Below are 22,004 nucleotides of genomic sequence, written 5' to 3' on the forward strand. Positions count from 1 at the left end.
ACAAAGTCAATAACATATGTTTTGAAAATTAAAAATAACATTGCAGTTAAATCTATCTAATCCATTCATTCACCCATCCATCCACAATCCTCCTTTTCCCATCTTTGAACATGGCATTGGGGTATCACATCAACACTGACCATCATCTACAGCCAATTTTCATACCACCTAATGAATAGCCCTGCTGCAGTTGTTCTGTACCATAGACATACACATGCACTCACACCTATGGCCAAATCAGAGGAGAAAAAATAGTAGTCAAATGCATGACCTATTTGGAAATTATTTTAACTTCCAAGAGATCTTGGGCATGATACATTGAATATCTGTAAGTAAAAATAAATATGGTTGTGCTTTGTAAAAAATGCATGTAACATTAGAAAGGATGATTGTTGAAACCTTATTAGAATCCTTAAGAGAAAAAATGTATCTGACAATACACTGTATGATGCAGAGCTGTGATTGAACAATAAAGAATTTGGTCTAGTATAAAATATATAAACTGTTAAAAAAGGCCTTAAAACTGCTGGGATTTTTTCTTGCAGTTTATTAGAGGGGTCTATATTAAAATCTCAAAGTCTGACAATATCGAATACGATATTGTCAACATGAGAATAGCGAAAGCGTACCACATCGAACGTTTAAATGGAAAAATTTCCGTAGGGGGAGATTTCTGTTTACTTCAATGTAGTGTGTTCTCTGAGTTGATATATTTAAGTAGGGGGTTGTGGGGGTGCAGGGGGGCTTGCCCCCCTGCCTACAGTCTATTTAGTTTTTTTTTGTTGTTTTACTTAGTATTTTCTTTTTAGGTTTCGATGGTTTAAGACTTTGATCACTAAAGTTCGATCTTTAGGGATTCAAAGTTTTAAACCTTCGAGATTATAATATAGACCCTATTAGAGATACAGATTTAGAAATACTAAGTAAAAGGTATTCATTGATAGTCAAACATTGTCCAAATTAATCTATGTTAATACAAACATGGCAAGAAATTTTGTGATAAACAGGTTTTTGAAAAATCCAGATATTATGAATGCATGTCACAAACCCTAAAATGAATGGACTGATGTAGTTAAATAATTATCTTAAAAATAATGTTGTGGTTTAATAAAATTTATGTTCTGCATTTAGCTAAATTGAAGAAAGTTGTTTGATAGAAGAAACATCAATGATTAATTAAATCAGCAGGAGGAATTTAATAAAGCCCACACAGTTTGTTTTACCGTGTAGGCTTCCTGCCACACTGCTTACATGAAAGTAAGCAGGTTTTAGATTAAGTAAGTGCTGCTGGGTGGCACACATGAGCGACCCAACATGGAAACTTCCTTGGCATGCAAATCACCTCATACGCAGGTGAATCTCATGCAAATGAGGCAGGTAGCGTGATCCAGCAACCAGATAGGAAACTGTGCAGACCCATGTCAGCGTCTGTAGTGTACATGGAAAAATTCCATGTATGGGAATATAGACAGACAAAAGGGAATGTAAAAGTGTAGGTAGATGAAAAGAAATGGCATACCATGTACAGGTTTGAGTGAAACTATCCTCTGTGTGACTGAAAAATTAAAGGAAATAAATTAAATTAAATTTATTTTTTTAATAATCTGAACATAATTGTGCAGTGGGTTGCAGTGTGCAAACATGCTTTATAAAAAAAAAAATTGGAAAAAACTAAATTATTATTATGTGACAAAAATGTATTAGAGGACCCTGCATGGAATATCTGCAATGGTGCATTGATGCTGTTGCTAATGTGTAGGGCTTTGAAGCATGCAGTTTACAGGCCATGAGCATACATCCCTATGCAAATGAGGTGGAGTTAATGAATATCACAAAGTGGTAATCATATCCACATATACCCTTCACGTAGGCAGAGAACCATGCTGTTGTTTACAGAGGAGGTAGCTGATATCAGGGGAGCGTATTTCCAATGACCTCTAAGCTTATTTCAGCCTGTTTGTGCAGCATGCCGCAGTGCTGAACATATCCTTGTAGGGGGGTGTGTGCACTCACTTTTGTCTAGCTCAGTGGAATGAGTTTCAGTGGATTTGTGTGGCACATCACCATGATGATTTTGGAAGTCTGCAGGGTATGTACACTGACTCCTAAGCTTTGTTTACTTATGGGGTGTGTATTTGCATGGCTTGCCGCTGTGCTGATTGTATCTAAAACCTGGTGACATATTAATTAGTTTTGACCTCTGTTTAACGTAAACTACGGCCATTAAATGATGTTAATGATATACTAGGCAGGTGGAATGCATCATACGTAGCCAATCACACAGTCAGCAACTACAACAGACCACTATAAAGAATGCATACACCCTACAATCTGATTTCCCCCTCCCCCACTCTGCACCATTGAAGTACAGACTTGGGAATTTTAACTGAGAGACTGCTAGGAGCTGCAGCAGCTCTGCTACATCTGTATGTGCTAGATGCTGAAGTCAATGCTGCCGCTGTTGACAATAGGCCTAGACAGAGAAGGAGAAGAGGGTTCAGACCCAGGGTAACCTTCCATGAGCTACATGAACTAGATATTGTAGAGTGCTAAAGTGTGGATAGGGACATACTACAAGAACTCACTGAGCTCTGCCACCCTCAACTCAGACCCAGAGCCAACAGAGGGGAACCCACCCCATTAGAAAAAAGGAACACTTAGCTCTTAGGATACTAGCTAGAGGTACTTTCCAAAGACCAGCTGGGGAAATGATGGGGGTCTCACAGGCATCTGCTTCCAAGGTACTCCACCAGTTCTTGGATGCCATGCTACCACATGCCAGTGAGCTCATTTCGTTTCCCCATACCACTAAGTCGAGGGCCAGCAATTTATAACACTTCTACCATGCAGCATACTACCCTGAGGTTCTGGGTGTCATAGATTGCACTCATGCACACACCAAGTCACCAGCCAGTGAGGAGGGTAGAATCTACGTCAACCACAAAAGTACCACTCCATCAACTGCCAGGTCATGTGTAATGCACTGGACATTATCATGAATATGTATGCTGTCAGCCCTGGCAGTTTTCACAACTCCCATACCTGGCATGAATCACAGCTGTACCAGTTGTTTGCTGGGGGAGATCCCACATGGCCATTTAATGGGGGATGCTCGCTACACACTGGAACCATGGATGATGACACCCATCAGAAATGTACACACACACTGAAGAATGCCATAGTATGGCAGACTCACAAACTAGGAACATTGTAGAGTGTGTGTGTTTGGGCTTCTGAAGTCACAGTTTTGGTGCCTCGATATATATGGAGGAGCCCTGCAGTACTCTCCAGCCACATGTGCCCATATGTTCACAGTATGAGACATGTTACACAGTATGATCCTGTGGAAACAGCTTCAGCAGGATTAGCAAAGGGAAGGGATACAAAGCCCCACACCAGTGCCTAGGTCACCTTAGCCACAGTCACAGGAGGACATGGAGCAGGAACTCCCTGATTATGTCCCTGTAGGCAGACGTAGGCATGCACAGAATGGCCTGCCTTTAGCTAAGATACAACTCATAGCACATTCACTGACAGCCTAGTGCCCTAGGGACTGACACCTTACTCCTACTCACATACATATAGTAAAATTGTTGATGCCAGACAACCCACACAACCAGTACAAATCCATGTATTGGCTGTGTACTGCTTGCATCACACAGAGCTACAGTCCTGTCAACTGCTGCATTCGCAAGGTAAGTCTCTAACCTACACACTACCTGTAATTATTAGTATAATATGGTATCATATGTAGGGATCTGCTGCAGTTATGCAGGGAAATATAGTGAGATATCTGGACAGAAGCAACAGTCACATTGGGACTACAGGTACCCATTCCAATAGTATGTTTTCCCTAATAATCACTAGGCCTTATGGTGGGAATATGCACTACATCAATCAAGAGAGATGTTAAACAGTGGAGTCACATGATATTTGGACAACTGCGTATCCCAGTTGATCATGAGCTGTTGTTCCCCCATCCCCAACACAGCAGTGTTTCCATATAACTGCTTTAACAGAAAGTCAGCAATGGTATATCAGCAGACCAGGCAATCTCAGGGCTGTAACATAGAACTCAATCACACATTGTATGTCACATCTAACACAGCAATAACAACGTACATATTTATGCTGTTGATTGTGGGATGAATGACTGCACTGTGTCTGTCAGCCTGTGTGGCACAGTGGACTAGGGAAGTTAGTATGGGTGATGGTGTTGGTGCTTCTAATCGGGAAGTAGGCACATCTTTTGCATGTGTGGTATTATTATATCAGTGTTTTCACAGACTGTCTGTGTGTTGTGTAACATTATGAACCTCAGTCACATATTAAGTACAGCAGACAGCTGGGAAATGCTATGGACATTTTGAGTGATGTGCAGTACTGCAGAAACAGGGACAGATGTCAGTGTCTGTAACATACCTCTCAACCTCTCATACAAGAAATCTGTTCAAAACCCAACAACATGGGAGGACAAAGGCCCACAAATAGGGGCATATGTGAAATACTGCTCTCATAAATGTAAACAGTTGCAAAAATAACAAGGTTTGTTATGAAGGATTTGAAGACAGACACTCAAATGTATGTCACTATTTAGTGACTTCATGTCCTAAGTTCATCCAAGTGATTTGCCAGAAAACCACAAAAATTATGAGGAACAGATAAAAACTATAAGCCAAAACTCTGGACATTCTGTGAAACTCTGGACAGTTGAGAGGTATTGTCTAGAACACACAAAATCCTGGACTGGAGTACAGGTAGGTGTGGCCTGCAGTCACTGTATAAGTACTTACAGTCACACTGAGCAGGCCTAAACACAGTTAAAATGAGTGTAATGCTGTTTCCCCATCATCAGACTGACCTGTTATGTATGGATATGTCTATACATACAGACATATACATATACATATATGTCTGTCACTATCTCTATCACATATGTTGTATATCTATCGCTAACCCAGAGACTCCCCATACTCTGGAATAGACTGCCCATACATGTCAAGCAGAGCACCTCCTTGGCCCTCTTCAAAAGGAACCTTGACGATTGGATGGGAGACAGGAAATTCTCTCCGAGGATCATGTCAATCACCCTGCTAGACAGGGGTCCATGGAAGTAAATATTGTGGGAAGAAATATCCAGGGAATTGTTATGGCTAGGCTTGTATAGGCCCTAGGGCCGATAGCCTAGTACAACCTATGAACCTATGAACCTATGTAGTATGAAATAGATATATACCGATTTATATAACTATATATATCACATTGATACATAGACTCTCCCCATATATCTACATAACGCATATACATATCATACACACGCACAGTTACATTTATATATACATCCCTGTTAATGGCATAAATATGTGTGTGGATGTCTATATTGTCCTACATGCCCTAATAATGCTGACTAAATATGCACTATCACACATCCACACTGTTGCTCAAAGCATCCAAACTAAGGCCGCAACAGTAGATAATCCAATTACCTACAGACCCCTGTGCTTGCTGGATGTCACCACATAGAGAGATGCAGGTGAGCAGGTGGTGTAATGTATAATGTTGCCAACGCACACATGGACAGGGCACATTGTTCCTGGCAACAGGTTTGCCTATATAACTGCAAGCAGCCACATATGACCATACTGGTAAATGTACATACATACCTATGATAATAGTTATCCCACTGCTAGGATACTAGATGCATATAACAGTACGAAGCAATATTACTCTGCAGACCACACATGCTGTTCAACACAAGTCTAGTTTGTGTAATGGACAAGTACTGTGCCTGCAATCACATATACAACAGGTTCAACCTGTGACATATGTGATAAATACTGTGATCTATAGTGTGAAAGACTAGATAGGTTGGAGTACTAATCTCACTCCAGGCTACTTGCTACAGGAGTGTGTGTGTGTGTGTGTGTGTGTGTGTGTGTGTGTGTGTGTGTGTGTGTGTGTGTGTGTGTGTGTGTATATATATACCCCTGCAAAACAACTGCCATGCCCTCATGGGCTATCAACCTGCAATGGTTATGCACTTTTTGGCCCTGTGACTTATTGCTGCCTTCCATACTGCCCTCTTCTACAAGACCTGATGTTGTCATCCACCTTAAGACTACCAGCCAACACTGTAGTATCAAGACTTAAGCAGTGGTGCATGCGATAAATACTGTGAACTATAGTGTGCAAGACTAGATAGGTAAGGGTTCTAATCTCACTCCAGGATACTTGATGTGCATGTGTCCTGATGGTATGCATATCATCATCTTGGTAACATAGAAATAAGTAGGGTTTTGCAGTATTTTATTTGTCATGTGTGATTTTGGTCCCCCAAAGGACTTATCACAACAAGGTCTGCTGATGTTCTCAAGCATAATATGTCCTGAACTTATAGTACTAGCAGACATGAGGTGTGTTGAGTGCATAACATATTATGATCTGTAGTATGTACCATTACATTGGTAAGTGTTCTCACCTACATACAGCTAACTTGCACTATGTGTGTGCCTTGGCATGTCCTGTACCCAGCGATTGGAAGTGGTGCTAGCCTCAGTGTGTGTGAGCCTATTAGATCATGTTACATCATGTTATGAAACCATAGGACATTTGAACTTCACTAGCATAATGGCCATACAGCCTTCACTATCATAAACATCTTTATACCCATAGTTACAGGATCAGCACATATTGCCCCAGTCCAACAGGGACACAGGCAGATGCCCTGTATTGAGATAATGGTCATTGATCCAGTCATACAGATGGCATGTGGTGAGGTGCACTGATGTGTTCTGTGTGCCATTAGCCAGGGTTCAGTTTCATGGGTGAATTTAAGTCTTCTAGACAAATATCTCCCACAAGCATGTAATACCAACATCACATACAAGCTTAATGTCTTTACAGTGGGTTATCCATCTACTATGCTTCCTACAGATAGGCAGCATATGCAATAAAGCAGGGTCACACATTGACCCGTATGCAAGGCACAGATCACCTCTGCTTAGTCTATATGACAAAGGTGACAGTGAGACTCAATGCAGACTATCTCCATTGAACACATACTGGAGGCATGAAGTGAACTTGTGAGGGGCCATACTGTTGTGTGCAGTTGCCAGTATTGCTTGGAAAGATACATCACCAAATGGTGATTGCACTCAGATATTAGTATGCTGAGGGAAGGTTATGAGCATGACACTTTCAGGTGACTGTAGCCTCAGCTATGCCATATGATTCCTGCTATACCACTGTATAGACAGGGTGATCTGAGGCACATTAGGTGTAAACCTGTGTGGCCAGGTCTGTGTGACCAGTTTGTTCACCCCTGATTGTGTACATCACATGTTGCGACTGATGTGCTACTTACCAGGCACATAGGTCTAACTGATGGAACTGATGCTACATATATACTTGCATGGAGTTTATGGCCATTACTATGCCAACAGGCATGTGTTCGCAATACCCTCTTTCAGGATAGTGACATACCACAGAGGCTCCATGCTCAAAATTTGCATGCATCACCCAACATTGTTTGCCACAGTCAGTCAGTATTCGCATTTATTGTGGTTGAATGGATTCCAAGCAGTAGAGGACCCAGAACTGCACCCTGTTGAACACTGCTGCTGACTGATGAGCTATTGGAGGTGGACATCCTTATGTTGCTTATGTGTGTAGCAATGGGCCACTTAGTGACCCCTACAATGATAGTATCATGGATGCCTAAGTGGGTGCTTTGTAAATGTTGCCTGAGCGAGTGATATAGCCAGATGGCTTGGCTGAGTCTAGGTGGTTGTATGCCCTGATGTACCTTCAGCCAGGTCCATGGTGACTGTCATCCTTGTCAGATCACATGTGGGATCCAGCCTGGAAGGTTAGCATGTGCAATATATGCTGTATATCTTCCAATAACAGACCAGTTATGAACTGCTCTGTAAATATGGAAGTTATGGGACAGGTTGTAGGAATGTCATGTGTCACGTGTGGTGGGAGGACAAGGGAGTGTAGTTGTTGCAGACAGTGCGAGTATACAGGTTAGGTATGAGTCCAGACTTATCATATGTTGCATCATGATGTATGAGGCCACCAACAATTTGTGCCTGTCATTTGAGGTCACATATGTGACTACACTGTGCATTGTGGTTCTGCTTTGAATGGGTGGCTACTTTTGTCACTTACCATGTCTACTCAGCGTCACAACAACACTATGTGCTCCTTTTAGCTGTGGATGTAGTGCTTCCATGTTGGGGTGGCACCCTCATCATAATTGTCACACAGCACTGTCCACCTGTTATTGTACAGCTTGTTAATAGCAGGTGTCCACCAATTAGATATGCTGAGCAATGATGAGACTGTGACCTCCTGTCACATACAGCTGAGTTCATGCCATTGTAATGTTGCTGACATAATTCATGGGTGTATAGCCCTGCATACTTGCCTGTCCCATCTGAAGGGGAGGTGCAGTCATGCTTTGTCAACTATCCCACAGAAGGTAATAAATGGCTGTGTTGACATATATGTCTGCATTGTATCCAAGGGGGGAGGTACTTGCCAGAAGTTCTAAGGAGACTGATCTGTGGCCAGATCCCACCAGGGAGGACTTCACATTGGGGTGACTGTACTGGTCACCCACATTGGTAAACACATGATGCACTGTGTTGGTTCCCTGTGTATGAGGATGTCACAGCACTGCTACAGGGCATTGTAGATATGGACCTGGACCATCCTTTGGGCAAGTGAGATGCAGCACGACTAAGCACCACAGTGTGGACATATTATACTTCGCTAACTTGTTTGTCTATGCTCTGTACAAACACCTTGCTTGACTCTCATCCTGCAACATGCTGAAAGTAACTGCACCACTTACTTGCACCGAGGACAACTAGCAGGTAGTGCCAAGTGGTATACCCAGATCTCTGAGTCATGTCACCTGAAATGCTATGATAGGAGTTAGCATGGATACAAGCACTGACACTGTTGTACATCTAGTGACACTGGACCAAACACTATTACTTTTGCTCAAGGCCAGATCATACTTACTGACTGTAACACATGGAGCCCATTGACTGTTACACTATGTACTGGATGTTGGATATATGTTTCACTCCACAAACTATGGCCTGACAAGGTGCATTACAATATTAGGCCAGCAGGCCTTGCTGGAAACTGTGTATGTCATGAACTGAGTGTTATGTCAGCTGGTGGATAGGCAAGTGTCTGACAGTCATCCTCCGGGAAGATAGCAGTGGATGACCTGTGCTGCAATGATGCCAATCACCAGTGAGATTCACCATCCTCCATTATTGGTGTACCCCATCTACCTATTCCTTCTCTCTAGTGACCTCTGACTGAGTACATTAGCAGGTGATTGCATATTGGGAGCTGTAACAGACTCCCACACAGACCCAAAACATATCCAAAATGTCCTAAGACACAGTCAGTTGTACTTTGAGCCAGTGACAAAGACTAACTGCCAACAACTGCACAATAACATCCTGTGGGACATCATCCATCCCTGCAAAATATTGTAGTGTCTGCACACTGCAAACTGTTGAGCCATTGCACGTGGAGTTATGGAGACAGAGAGTAACGTATCCTTTGACTGTCACTGGTCAGTAAGATGCAGGGCTGCATTCACTGTTGTATACCCTACACTGACAGGTTTAGGATGTAAATCCCAGACTGTCACTGCTATACATGAATGCAGCAGTCATCACAGCTATTATTGTGTGCAATGGCACCCTTGCTATGTCACTACACAGGCATATCATACAACTGTAGCAGCCATACAGGTGTCACAGTACACCAATACACAGCATAGATAGCATGTCCTATGCAGTCCATGTCATGACCGTACATGTGTAGTCTGTCCCCTAAATGCTTTGGAGGGAATGTGTCTGGCTCCATACAAGGAAGTGTCACATCCCAATGTGTACCCCCCATGTATCCATTAGAGGGCTAACATGTCTCACCTGTTCTACTGCCCTACAAATCACTGTTGTATACATAATACATGCTGGAGAGACAGGTATGTAACACAGACAGTACATGCATGTAAAGTACTCATCTGCTGTGACGCAGCATGTGCAGGTTACAAAATGAGATGTAGAACATGATAATCCTAACAGGTGTCAGGCAACTGTCTGTACTGGACACATGGAAATTGTAGATGGGTCATCTTCATCACTACAGCTTGTAGATGCATGAGTTCCCAAAACCCTGGTGACATTTCCCAAGGGTAGCAGAACTGTTCACAGATTAGGGATACACAAGTACACTGAATGCCACCATTGCCCTTGTTGGCCTATTATACTCATATGTACCTATGTAGCCATGCACTTAAAGTGCTGCACCTTACTGAATACATATTTCTGCTGTGATGACATGCCATCCTGTGCTGCTTTGTTGTCACTGTGTATCTATAGGTTACCCCAACAGACTCCTGAAACATAATCATAAATAGATCCATGACACACCTAAATGGCCATTACAACATCAGGTACACAAAAGTATGTGGCGTACTCATGACAAATACCAGCTTACAGTATCTGTCATTAACCTCTACAAGTGGCATGACAAAACAACAATGCATCACACAAGTACATGTTAAGTCACCCTGTGCATCAGACACATAGCTTCATTTCCCAGCATCAATGGTATGGATGACAGGCATGTGGCACAGGTATCATCACTTGCACAAAGTGTTCAGCGGGGGTGGAAAAGGCCTAGGCTGACCCAAAAGGTTGACAACATGTGTGTGAGTCAGGAAGGGTAGCAGGAAAAATGGACCATGGAAAGATACCATGTGTGTCTGTAGGTGACTTGCATTTGACAGTGGTGTGCGAGTGTGTGCATGTACACAGACAAGCTCAGTGCTAGCACTACATGTGTGTATGTTGAACAGCATTGGACCATATGCATACATCTGGTGTTCCGTTCAGAATGTGCCTGTGCATCCATGATGGCCTGAAACACATGTCGAAAGACCTGTGTTGTGATACCTGTAATAGGTGGTGTACAGACAGCAAGCCTCCTACAAGCACCCTATCAATCTGCCTGTGTCGGACTTCCCCAGCTCTCTGGCTATGGCCACTGGAGCCATAGTTGCCACACATTCCTGTTCAATGTCCCCACCTTCTTACTGTCCAATATCTGTTGCCTTTGAGGATTGGGTATGTGCGGGCATACTGTGTGTGGTGACATATTCAACTCAAGACGTTTATAAGAATCACTTCAAGTAAATCAAGTAAAACACAACCAGTACAATTTGCATTTTAATTAAGCAATATGACACTATACTTGATAAAACAACATATAAAACCCAGTAAACCTATCATAAAAAATATATTGATATATGCATTTCACTGCCTAATTTAATGTCCTTTCATCCTTTTGTGTTTTAAAAGGCATTTTAGAGTAAAGGCCTTATTTAAACCAGGAGGCTTATCTTGTCTAAACTGTCACTGCCGAAGTGTTTCTATTTATTCAACTGCACTCCTGTGATTTCCCCCCCTGAGATCCTTTTGTACCTGTTCCATATTGGAAAATAAAAGCATTCTACCCTGTTTACACATGACATTATGTTGAAATAGGGCATTATTCTGGCCCTTAAATTTAATAGACTGCAAATATTCCTTAACAAAACCATATCATGCTTACCAGGAGCAGAACCACAATCTTGGCCACTACCTGACAGACCTGTAAAAAGTTGAGGGTGAGGTAATGTCAGTACCTATGCATGTTGTGGCATGACAAGGTAATACATCCATATGTCTCACATTTACAGTACCTACTGTGTTACTGGTTGTATTGGTCACATTCTGAGTAAGACAGTCCAACTGAGGTAAAACTCTTCCCATCCCCAAAGAATTAAGACTTAACACCCATGTAAACGTATATTCAGCCTGACTCTCTGACTGCTATAGTATTACAATGCTGATCACAATAAGCCTACCTGCATGCTCCTCTGCTGTGGAAACTGTGGCACCCACCTCCACAATGGTGTGATGGATGCCTGGGAGCTGTTGTGTGTGCCTTGGTTCACCAGGAATTCCTCAGTGACCATGAGTGGTTGTTCCACTACAGGGCCTCCACCGGTGATGGCACAATCCCTGGCTACATCTGCTGCCCTTTATCATGCAGCATTGATAATGTCTGTTGCACGGTGTCAAACCTGGTCATGCGTACTGCCCTGATGACCCATGCCATTCACATCACAGGCAAGGTCTGCCCACATTGCAGCCTGCTCTTCCCTGTTTTGCCTCCCCCTGGACAGTAGGATATGATGATGTTGCCTTACTCCTTGCAGTATAACGTCATTTTCCACATCAGAGAAGGGTGCATGGCATCTATGATACATGTTGCCTGAAAGACAAACAAAAAGGGAACTCATTACAGGATCACATACGTGGAACCATGGACTACACTATGTAGAGATAAAGCAATGACAAAATGGCTGGCTCTATCCATTGCTTGCTCACCCATGTCATACTCCACAGTGTTCAAACATGCTAAGTGTGTGGATACAACTGAGATAGTAGCAAAGTTCAGGTATTCGTGTATGTGCCATGACATATACTGCTGTATAATCATACACTCAACATTCGGGACTACTGTGGTGTGTCCTCTACAGGCAACACCCGGATAATACATCATAGAAACAGTGCCACACAATTAGTAGTGTGCTATTACAACCACTATAAGGGGAGAGTCCAACAAGACCAGTGTGCCACAATGACAACAGACAATAAACCCTTGTTGTATATTACATCCTGTGTAGGTGTAAGACAGCACAAGATCAATAACATGTCATTATCACACAGGTCTACAACAGGCTTAATGCTGTATTCCCTATTCCCCATACGTCTATTCTCCCATCTGCATCCTGTTGTACACAAAATCAGTTACATACCTGATGGAGTGCAGTACTCCTCTGTTGATATGTGGTAATAATAAAGTTTTCACAAAGGTATGCTCTGTGTGAGGAAAGTTTCATACAGATTGGTTCTCCATAACCAGCTGCTTGCCTTTTAAACATGCTTCTTATCAGCAGGTGATTGTCTCTCAACCATTCTATGGGTCTGAAATGCTAATTAAAGCTAAACAACTGTTTTGCACTGTCATCAGCCAATGACATGCTACCACTGTACAATATATATGACCTTCATGTAGATTAGGGCCTCTTTCTGATATGTTGTGCTGGAGATCACTGCGGTGAGGAGACTACATTATCTCAGAAGGTAGGTCTGTAGCAGAAACCTTACCATACAGATGTGTGTGCTACAGGCTGCAGCTTCTGTTGCTATTAATAAACATAGGCAGAGAGTGTGAACACTTTGGAGGACAACAACCTGTAGGAGTAACTGTGGGGGCTGTGTCAACCTTGCTGTAGAGGCAGAGCCAGAGTGAGGCTACCCTTTACACTCCAAATAAGGCATGTGTTTAAGGTAAGTATATTAGGCAACAGTATCACTAAAAGAGTACTAGGCATCATGTTTGGTGTGTCCTTGGGTAAAATGGGGTATAAATATAAGAATATATCCACCATTTGGGCAATGCACTAAAAAAATATAAAGAAAAGAAAAATGGGGAAATAGGAAAGTAGTGAAATGGGGTGCAAGCAGGGGAAAATATAGTGAAAGGCAGTTAGGAATGTGCAGGAAAGGTGTAGGAAAGACCATAGCTATCCATTTGTTGTACAGCAACAACTGTGCACTTTGACAGAATTTGTGCATGGCTTTGAAAGCTCAACCCCAGAGAAAGGGGTGAGGACAACATAACTGCATTGTCAAGCCAATTAGAACAAATACACATTAAATGGAGAGCTATGTATGGGACAATATATATATATTTTTTTCTTTTAGGTGAGAGTGGAATGTTGGGTAAGGGGCATAGGTACGTATGGGGGAGGTAAGTTGGGTAGGTGAGGATGCATTTGCAGATAGACATGACAGCAGACAGGGGCAGTGTGTGACACATGAGGAGGGGTAAACACCCTCGATAGGGAGAGTGTTGTGGAATTCAAGTCCCATGTGCTTCCATACAGCAGCAGCATGACTCACATCCCCACCCATGGGACTATTGGCACTGCTTCTTCACTGCCCTGATGGTGGCAGTGCTGGAGGCTGAGCACAGGGGTGAGGCTACCCCACCAGGTCAGCCAGCATGCCCTTAATCCAGCACAGGCAGCAGTCAAACCTATGGTAGACTATCCTGCACACCAAGACCAGCAGCTCATCCCAGGTAACAACATCCCCTCCACCACCATTGCCAGAGGGGAAACAGGCCCCATCCCATGGGGTGGTACTACCCAACATCATAGGTAGTGCATGGGGTAGCAGAGTGGGCACCAACGGTCTGGGTCCCAGGTGTGCTGGGACCTAGTGCCACAGCCAATCTAGGCAAGGTAGCCAGAACCTGCCTACCTTGATGTGCTGTGATGATAGCAATATATTAAGGTTAGTAATAACCAAACCATTGTTAGTAATAACAGAATGGAACATCATTTTCATTCATCCACATACACATTAATGTATAGTATGTGTAACACAACAGCAAATAACAGTCAGCATGGTAACAGCATGCCAGTAAGAAGTAAACCATAAGGGCAATAAAATAGTTTAACAAAGTATATTAATAGTGAATTATAATAACTTCTTCTTCTTCTTTCAGCTGCTCCCGTTAGGGGTCACCACAACAGATCAACTGTTTCCATTTATTCCTGTCCTCTGCATCTTGCTCTGTCACACCAACCACCGACATGTCCTCTCTCACCACATCCATAAACCTTATCTCAGGCCTCTCTCTTTTCCTGTTACCTGGCAGCTTCATCCTTAGCATCTTTTTTCCCAATATACTCTGCATCCCTCCTCAGCACATGTCCTAACCAACATAATCTTGCCTCTCTGGCTTTGTCTCCAAACCTTCCATCCTGGGCTGAGCCTCTAATATACTTATTCCTAGTCCTGTCCATCCTCGTAACACCCAGTGCAAATCTTAACATCTTCAACTCTGTTACGTCAAGCTCTGACTCCTGCCTTTTTGTCAATGTCACTGTCTCCAACCAATATAACATAGCTGGTCTCACTACCCTCTTGTAGACCTATCCTTTCACTCTTACTGGTACTCGTCTGTCACAAATCACTCCGGACACTCTTCTCCACCCACTCCATCCTGGCTGTACTCTCTTCTTCACCTCTCTTCCACACTCACCATTACTCTGAACTGTTGATCCCAAGTACTTAAACTCATCCACCTTCACCACCTCTACTCCCTGCATCCTCACCATTCCTCTATACTCCCTCTCATCCACATACATATATTCTGTCTTAGTCCTGCTAACCTTCATTCCTCTTCTCTCCAGAGCATATCTCCACCTCCCCAGGGTCTCCTCCACCTGTTCCCTACTCTCACTACGGATCACAATGTCATCTGCAAACATCACAGTCCACGGGGACTCCTGTCTGATCTCGTCTGTCAACCTGTCCATCACCATTGCAAATAAGAAAGGGCTCAGAGCTGATCCTTGATGTAATCCCACCTCCACCTTAAATGCATCCGTCACTCCCACCGGAGACCTCACCACTGTCGCACTACCCTTGTACATATCCTGTACCACTCTTACATACTTCTCTGACACTCCTGACTTCCTCATGCAATACCACAACTCCTCTCTAGGCACCCTGTCATATGCTTTCTCTAAGTCCACAAAGACACAATACAATTCCTTCTGACCTTCTCTGTATTTCTCCAACAACACTCTCAGAGCAAACATCGCATCTGTAATGCTCTTTCCTGGCATGAAACTATACTGCTGATCACTAATCATCACCTCCCTTCTTAACCTAGCTTCCACTACTCTTTCCCATAACTTCATGCTGTGACTGATCAGTTTAATCCCTCTGTAATAGTGAATTATAATAACACATAACAATATTACATCACATTTTGCAAAAATATAGCTAGCTTAACAACATATGTTAATATTAAATCATAATAATAAATAACAATAATAAATGAATGAAGATAAGGTGTGTGGAGAGAGAGCGAGACAAACAATCCATTGCTGATAATGCAGACTATATCCCTGACAACACTGAAATACTAAATACTTTACAGGTGTATAGCATCAGTTCTGAGTACAGTGACTACAATTCTCATATAGCTGATGCATCATGTACATACCTCTCAAGCTGTTAGCATGGGTCAGTATAAGCCAAGCAATAACAAATGCAGGTACACTACTACACAAAACACTTTCACATAATGTATACTTGTATAACTACCAAGGTGTTCTGTAAGCAGATTTGGTAATACATTGCATTTCAGACAATCATTTTTCTGGTAATCCTGTGACAGATTGATTAGACAGTTTTAATTACATTACATGAAATCATGACACTTGAGAAGCATGTTTGTGTACAATACATAGTCTAGACATCCATCATGCCTTAGTTGGCAGGCATGGGAATAGAACCCAATAGCTGTGACTGCATGGGACATCTGCAAACATTTAACTTTATTGGTGTTGCTAGTAACTGTCTGTGAAATGTTAGCACAATCATATCTGCTCATAACATGGGCTACCTCAATCATATACCATATACCATTTGTTCCTGGATTGGGAGAAAAAGAGAGCATTATGTGACTGAATCTGTTTTGTATTCTAGAACTATTACAGTGCTATACTTGCCTGCAGTGACAGTAGAAAACACATGCATGGCATACAGCCGTGCTGCGTATATTGAAACAAATCAGTTTGGGAATCAACTATGCTGCTTAATACTTTATTGGTATTACTGATAAGTATCTGTGAAATGTAACCACAATCATATCTGCTCATAACATGGGTTACCTCACCCATATACCTTTTGTTCCTGGAGTGGGAGAAAAAGTCAGCATTATGTGAATGAATTCATTCTGCATGCCAAAACTACTACAGTGGTATACTTGACTGCAGTGAAAGTAGAACACACATGCATGGAATACGACTATAATGCATTCATTAAAACAGATTTCAGTAGGACTTAACAATGCTGCTTAACACTTTATTGGTATTGATTTAAATGTCTGTGAAGGCATGACAATATCTGCCCATAGACTGGGCTCTCTCAGCCATATACCTTTATTACTTGTAAGTGGGTGGAACAGAGAGCATTATGTGATCAATACTGGCCTGGATACAGCCTTGGACTGTACTATGAGTTAATCAATAGAGTTTGCAGGCCATTATTTTGCATTCTACAACTATTACAGTGTTACACTTGACTGCAGCAACCTTACCATAGACAAGTAATGCATACAGCTTTACTGCAATGGTTATGACAACACAATCCTGCTGCACATCATTTTGCTTACTGTTATTGGTATTGTTTATTGTTTATAGCAATACAGTTGTTATTGTTCATTTATTGCACTACAGCTCTATTTGCCAATTTATTGCACTGCAGTTCTACTTGCCCATTTATTGCACTACAGTTTTATGGTGTATACTTTATTGCAGTAAATGTTTTGCTCTTTCTTGCTTATTGCTCTACAGTTAGCATAATAAATCCATAAATACCACACACCGCACATCCTGGCCAAGCTCCTGGCATGGGACTCGACATTGCAAGCCCTCTCAGCTGCAGCTGTTGGGAGAGAAGCACACCATTATCCATACTAGTTTTGCAGACATTCAGCTTGCATATTGGTAAAACAGAGGAAAGCATACTTACATATTTATTGGGCATTCATGGCTCTAACTTCTTGGACCCAAATGTCCAAGGTTCACCTCTTTCTTCTCTTCAGGTTGTCATAATGGTGACGACACTGCTCACCTGTACAGGGGATACCAGTAACACTGATGAGCTACCTGGCCAGCTGGTCTCAGGCTTCTTCCTTACACTCTGAGCCCTGAAAACTGCCCTGCAGCAGCCTGAGTGCATGCGTGTTCACCAGGAGCCCAACACAGACCCTGGACTCCTGAACACCCCATCTTTGTGTGCGAAAGCATGCACCTTCACCAACACCACCTACCATATTCATAGTTGATTAGACTCCAAGGAATGATGCAGAATTCCCAGCTATTGCACTTAACATAGGCTATTTTCCCACCCTTACACATCATTGAGCAACGTTCAAAAAAGCACCAGCTAGGCAGAGCTAAACAGTGCAAAAACTTGCATAACCAAGGTTTTAGCAAAGCTTAGCACTGCGCAAAGAAAAGTAGCCACTAGCATAATAAAACAATGCTCAGTCCAGCCATATTCCACAAATTTGTTTGTAAAATTAAACAGATTCACTTCTGATGCTCAAAATACTGAAATATCAAATTTCATTATCTTGAGACCAGAAGAATGAAACTCCACAACAACGAAAACCCAAAATACTGACAAGCAAAACACGAACCCTCCCCCAACTTAAAGCTACACAAAAAAAGAAATAAACAACAAAACAAAACACACTGTTCTACATTTAAGCGGGGGACAAGCCCCCTACACACCAAAAGTGGGGTGTTGCACCCCCACACACACCCCTACTTATATATAACTCTGAGTTTGCACTAACACAAAAACAGCAACACACCTACCTCTATGAACCCTACACTCTCATTATACACACACTACAAATGTAAAACAATCAACACACTCAACACCTATACACACCCACCTACCCTAAACTGCACCTGCAACATTCAAACATATAACAAAAACACATCTCTACCCTAAATCCTTAACTACTACACAATAACCTACATCTCCGAACATAATCAAACACCGACCACCATCTTCAACACAAACACAAATTATAGACATCTTATCATTGCTATGGACTTGAACCCAGGACCTACTAAACATTAGACTGTATCTCTACCCATTTAGCTACTTGGATATTATGAAAACTAGTACACCTTCACATATACTAATGGGCTACCTGTTAGCTTTGCTAAGCACCATGGCATGCCGTGCAAATGCACTTAAATAAACCCAGACATAAATAACTAATGACATCTGGTTTCTATTTGTAGATGTCTAGCAACTGTCGGCTATGTATGTATAAGTGCCACTTGGCTCTGCGGCCCTCCAAGCAGTGCAAAAAAAGACAAAAAAACAGAAAAAAAAAATATTTAAAATGACAAAAAATATGTAATTATGATAATTAATGACCTCCAATTTCTATTTTTAGATGTCTGACAGGTGTCAGATGTCTATATGTGAGCACAGCTTGGCATTGATGTGCTCCACTCCACACCACACAAACATGCAAAAAAAAATCAAATATTACACATTTGACCCAATTTACAGCATTTCAACAGTAGTGGGGAGCAGTACAGGCCATCTACAGCCACAGGTAGCCTATACATGTCTCGCTACATCGATTCAATAACCCTGTTCCTATGTTCTCCCTCGGCAGTGTGCCATCATTAATATACATGGCACTCTGCTGAGGTGGAACTGTGGCTGTGTACATAGATACATTCCATGTAGGCTCTACACGGAGCCTACTCAGATTTTATTAAATCCCGGGGAGCATTTTTCGGTTCAATGCAGAAAAACATAGCCATGGCAATAATACTAAATATCTGAATATTCAGCTGCACTAATGAAAATAAATTTAAAAAGCATGTATGCAAGATATACATTTGACATTCAAGGGTTTAATTCCCTCAGCATCTGTTTGGCTACTGTGTGAATCTATGGCAGTCACTTAACCAGACTGTGCTATCTGATCGCCACTGTAAAGGAACACTTGTGTCCAGTGGACATAGTTAACAAATAAAAGAAAATATATGAACAAGTAGAAAACATATTTGTCCTTGCAAGATGAATAAAAAAGAGAATGTAGTGCTTTTGCAATATGTCCCTTGTGTAAGTATCACTTACACTGATATGCTAGTAAAGATTATTTGGATTTTTGGATGACTTAGTATGATTGTTCCTGTGTTTTAACTTATAGTCAATGAAAATAGTAATGCAAGTATCTGTTTGCTTGCTGCTGCTTTTGCTTTTCCTTTGCCATTGTTACTTTCATTATTGCTGAGTGAGGTAATGTAATTAATAGCTTGCTAACGTTAATGGAATTATAAGATGTGCTACTTCATGTTTATGTGCATCTTTGGAATGCACCATTTACAAAAAGCTATTGTTCAGACTTCAGAATCCAGTATTTAAGACCAAGAAATGAATGGAAATATTTCATCAGGGTTCAAGGGATGTAGAATAAAGACCTTCTGATAAAATGTTATTTATTCCAATATTTTTCACAGGTCCATAATTAAAAGAGGGTTTGCATCCATACAAACCTTATTACTGTAATATATATTTAAATACCTCTTTTGCTCTCTCATCTGCTCCTTCATCTCTCTGTCTTTCTGTTTTATTCTCCCTCTCTCTCTCTTCTTCCTCCAAAGTAGGCATTCTCTAGCCTCTTTTACCAATTTTTAAACAAAACATAGATGTATGTGTTAACATTTGTGGTGCAAGTTTGGCAAGCTGTTATGTTAACCACATCAGCATTCCATGATTCACATACTATGCTGCTACAGAGACTGTCTGGACATTCTGCTTATTAGAAACTCCTATCCCATTTTGCAAGGCACTCCATATGTTAAGTGCAACTCCCCTTTGATTACCATGTAATTAGTTTGTACAACTGGTGCTCTTTATTCTCGCAGATATTCATTGTACCTCCCACCACCGACGCAGTCCTCAAGAATTTAAATGAACCATTTTATGTCTTTCTACAGACAATGGTATATAAACTTGGCCCCACCTTTCTCCTTTCACTTGTATTGTCTGTAATAAAAATGGTAGGACTTTTTGTGGGCTGCAGCTAATGAGAACTTTAGTACTTTACTTGTCTAACAATTATTGTAGTGCTGCACCAAGTGTTTCTATACTATAGGGGAAAGCCAACAGAGCAGACATCAGAAACAAATGCTGCCTTGTGAAATGATGTCTTTTAACAAAGACTTAAAACCTTCAATACAAGAAACAATAAAGTCTGAATGTGAATGGGTATGTGTACTTTTGTGTGTGTGTGTGTGTGTGTGTGTGTGTGTGTGTGTGTGTGTGTGAGTGTGTGTGTGTGTGTGTGTGTGTGAGTGTGTGTGTGTGTGTGTGTGTGTGTGTGTGTGTGTGTGTGTGTGTGTGTGTGTGTGTGTGTGTGTGTGTGTGTGTGTGTGTGTGTGTGTGTGTGTGTGTGCGTGTCTTCTGCGGGAGGTCCTGTTGTAAAACATTTACCTTTAATGGATTATATCTCCAGAATTGGAATAATGCTGTATTTTCTTAATTCTATACATTTGCTTCAAACTGTAGTTGAATTATAAAATGAAGATGCAATGTTATACCATAAAACACATTATACTAGGCCAGTTATGTATTAAGTAGAATATTTTGATTATTTCCTACTTTTTCCTACCATACCATCATTATCCATTTTCCCTTTTATTTAAGTTTCTTATAGTGTTCATAGTGTTAGTAAGTTTACAACTAAATGTAAAGGTATAAACTAAAATTTTGCTGACAGGATATGACTCTTTCACCTATTCATGCTGTTTATATAAACTTAATTTTACTCTGCAGATCTGTAAATTTAAAAAGGTGGTTTAAACTGTAAAGCTGTGCTTAAAAGCATATAAATATTTAGAGAGTTTTTTGCTCTAGCCCCCCCCATCCCTCTTTCTGTCTCCACAACACTACTCTTGTCTTTTTTGCTTAAATGTCTTTTAAACTGAGATAAATCATTGCCTCTTTGTAATGAGGAAGAACTGCTAAGCGTACATCTGCCTGGCTCATTCAACAGTCCTTCCTGGATGATTGGCATGCAGTTAGGTGCATGTGGCAGGGATCCTCCCCCTCCATTCATAGCTATGACTCCTTTAAACTTATGAATATTGATAAGATGAACATTACCGTGATTCATAAAGATTACAAAGACACCCACAAATTACTTTATGAATACCTTTTATTTTTAAAGTCTGCAAATGTGACTGACTTTCTAGAACTGCATATGAACAAGACATTATTTCT

This window comes from Protopterus annectens, chromosome 1.part2 (assembly GCF_019279795.1).
Source record: "Protopterus annectens isolate FY-2018-M chromosome 1.part2, PAN1.0, whole genome shotgun sequence".
In the NCBI taxonomy this organism is placed as follows: Eukaryota; Metazoa; Chordata; order Ceratodontiformes; family Protopteridae; genus Protopterus; species Protopterus annectens.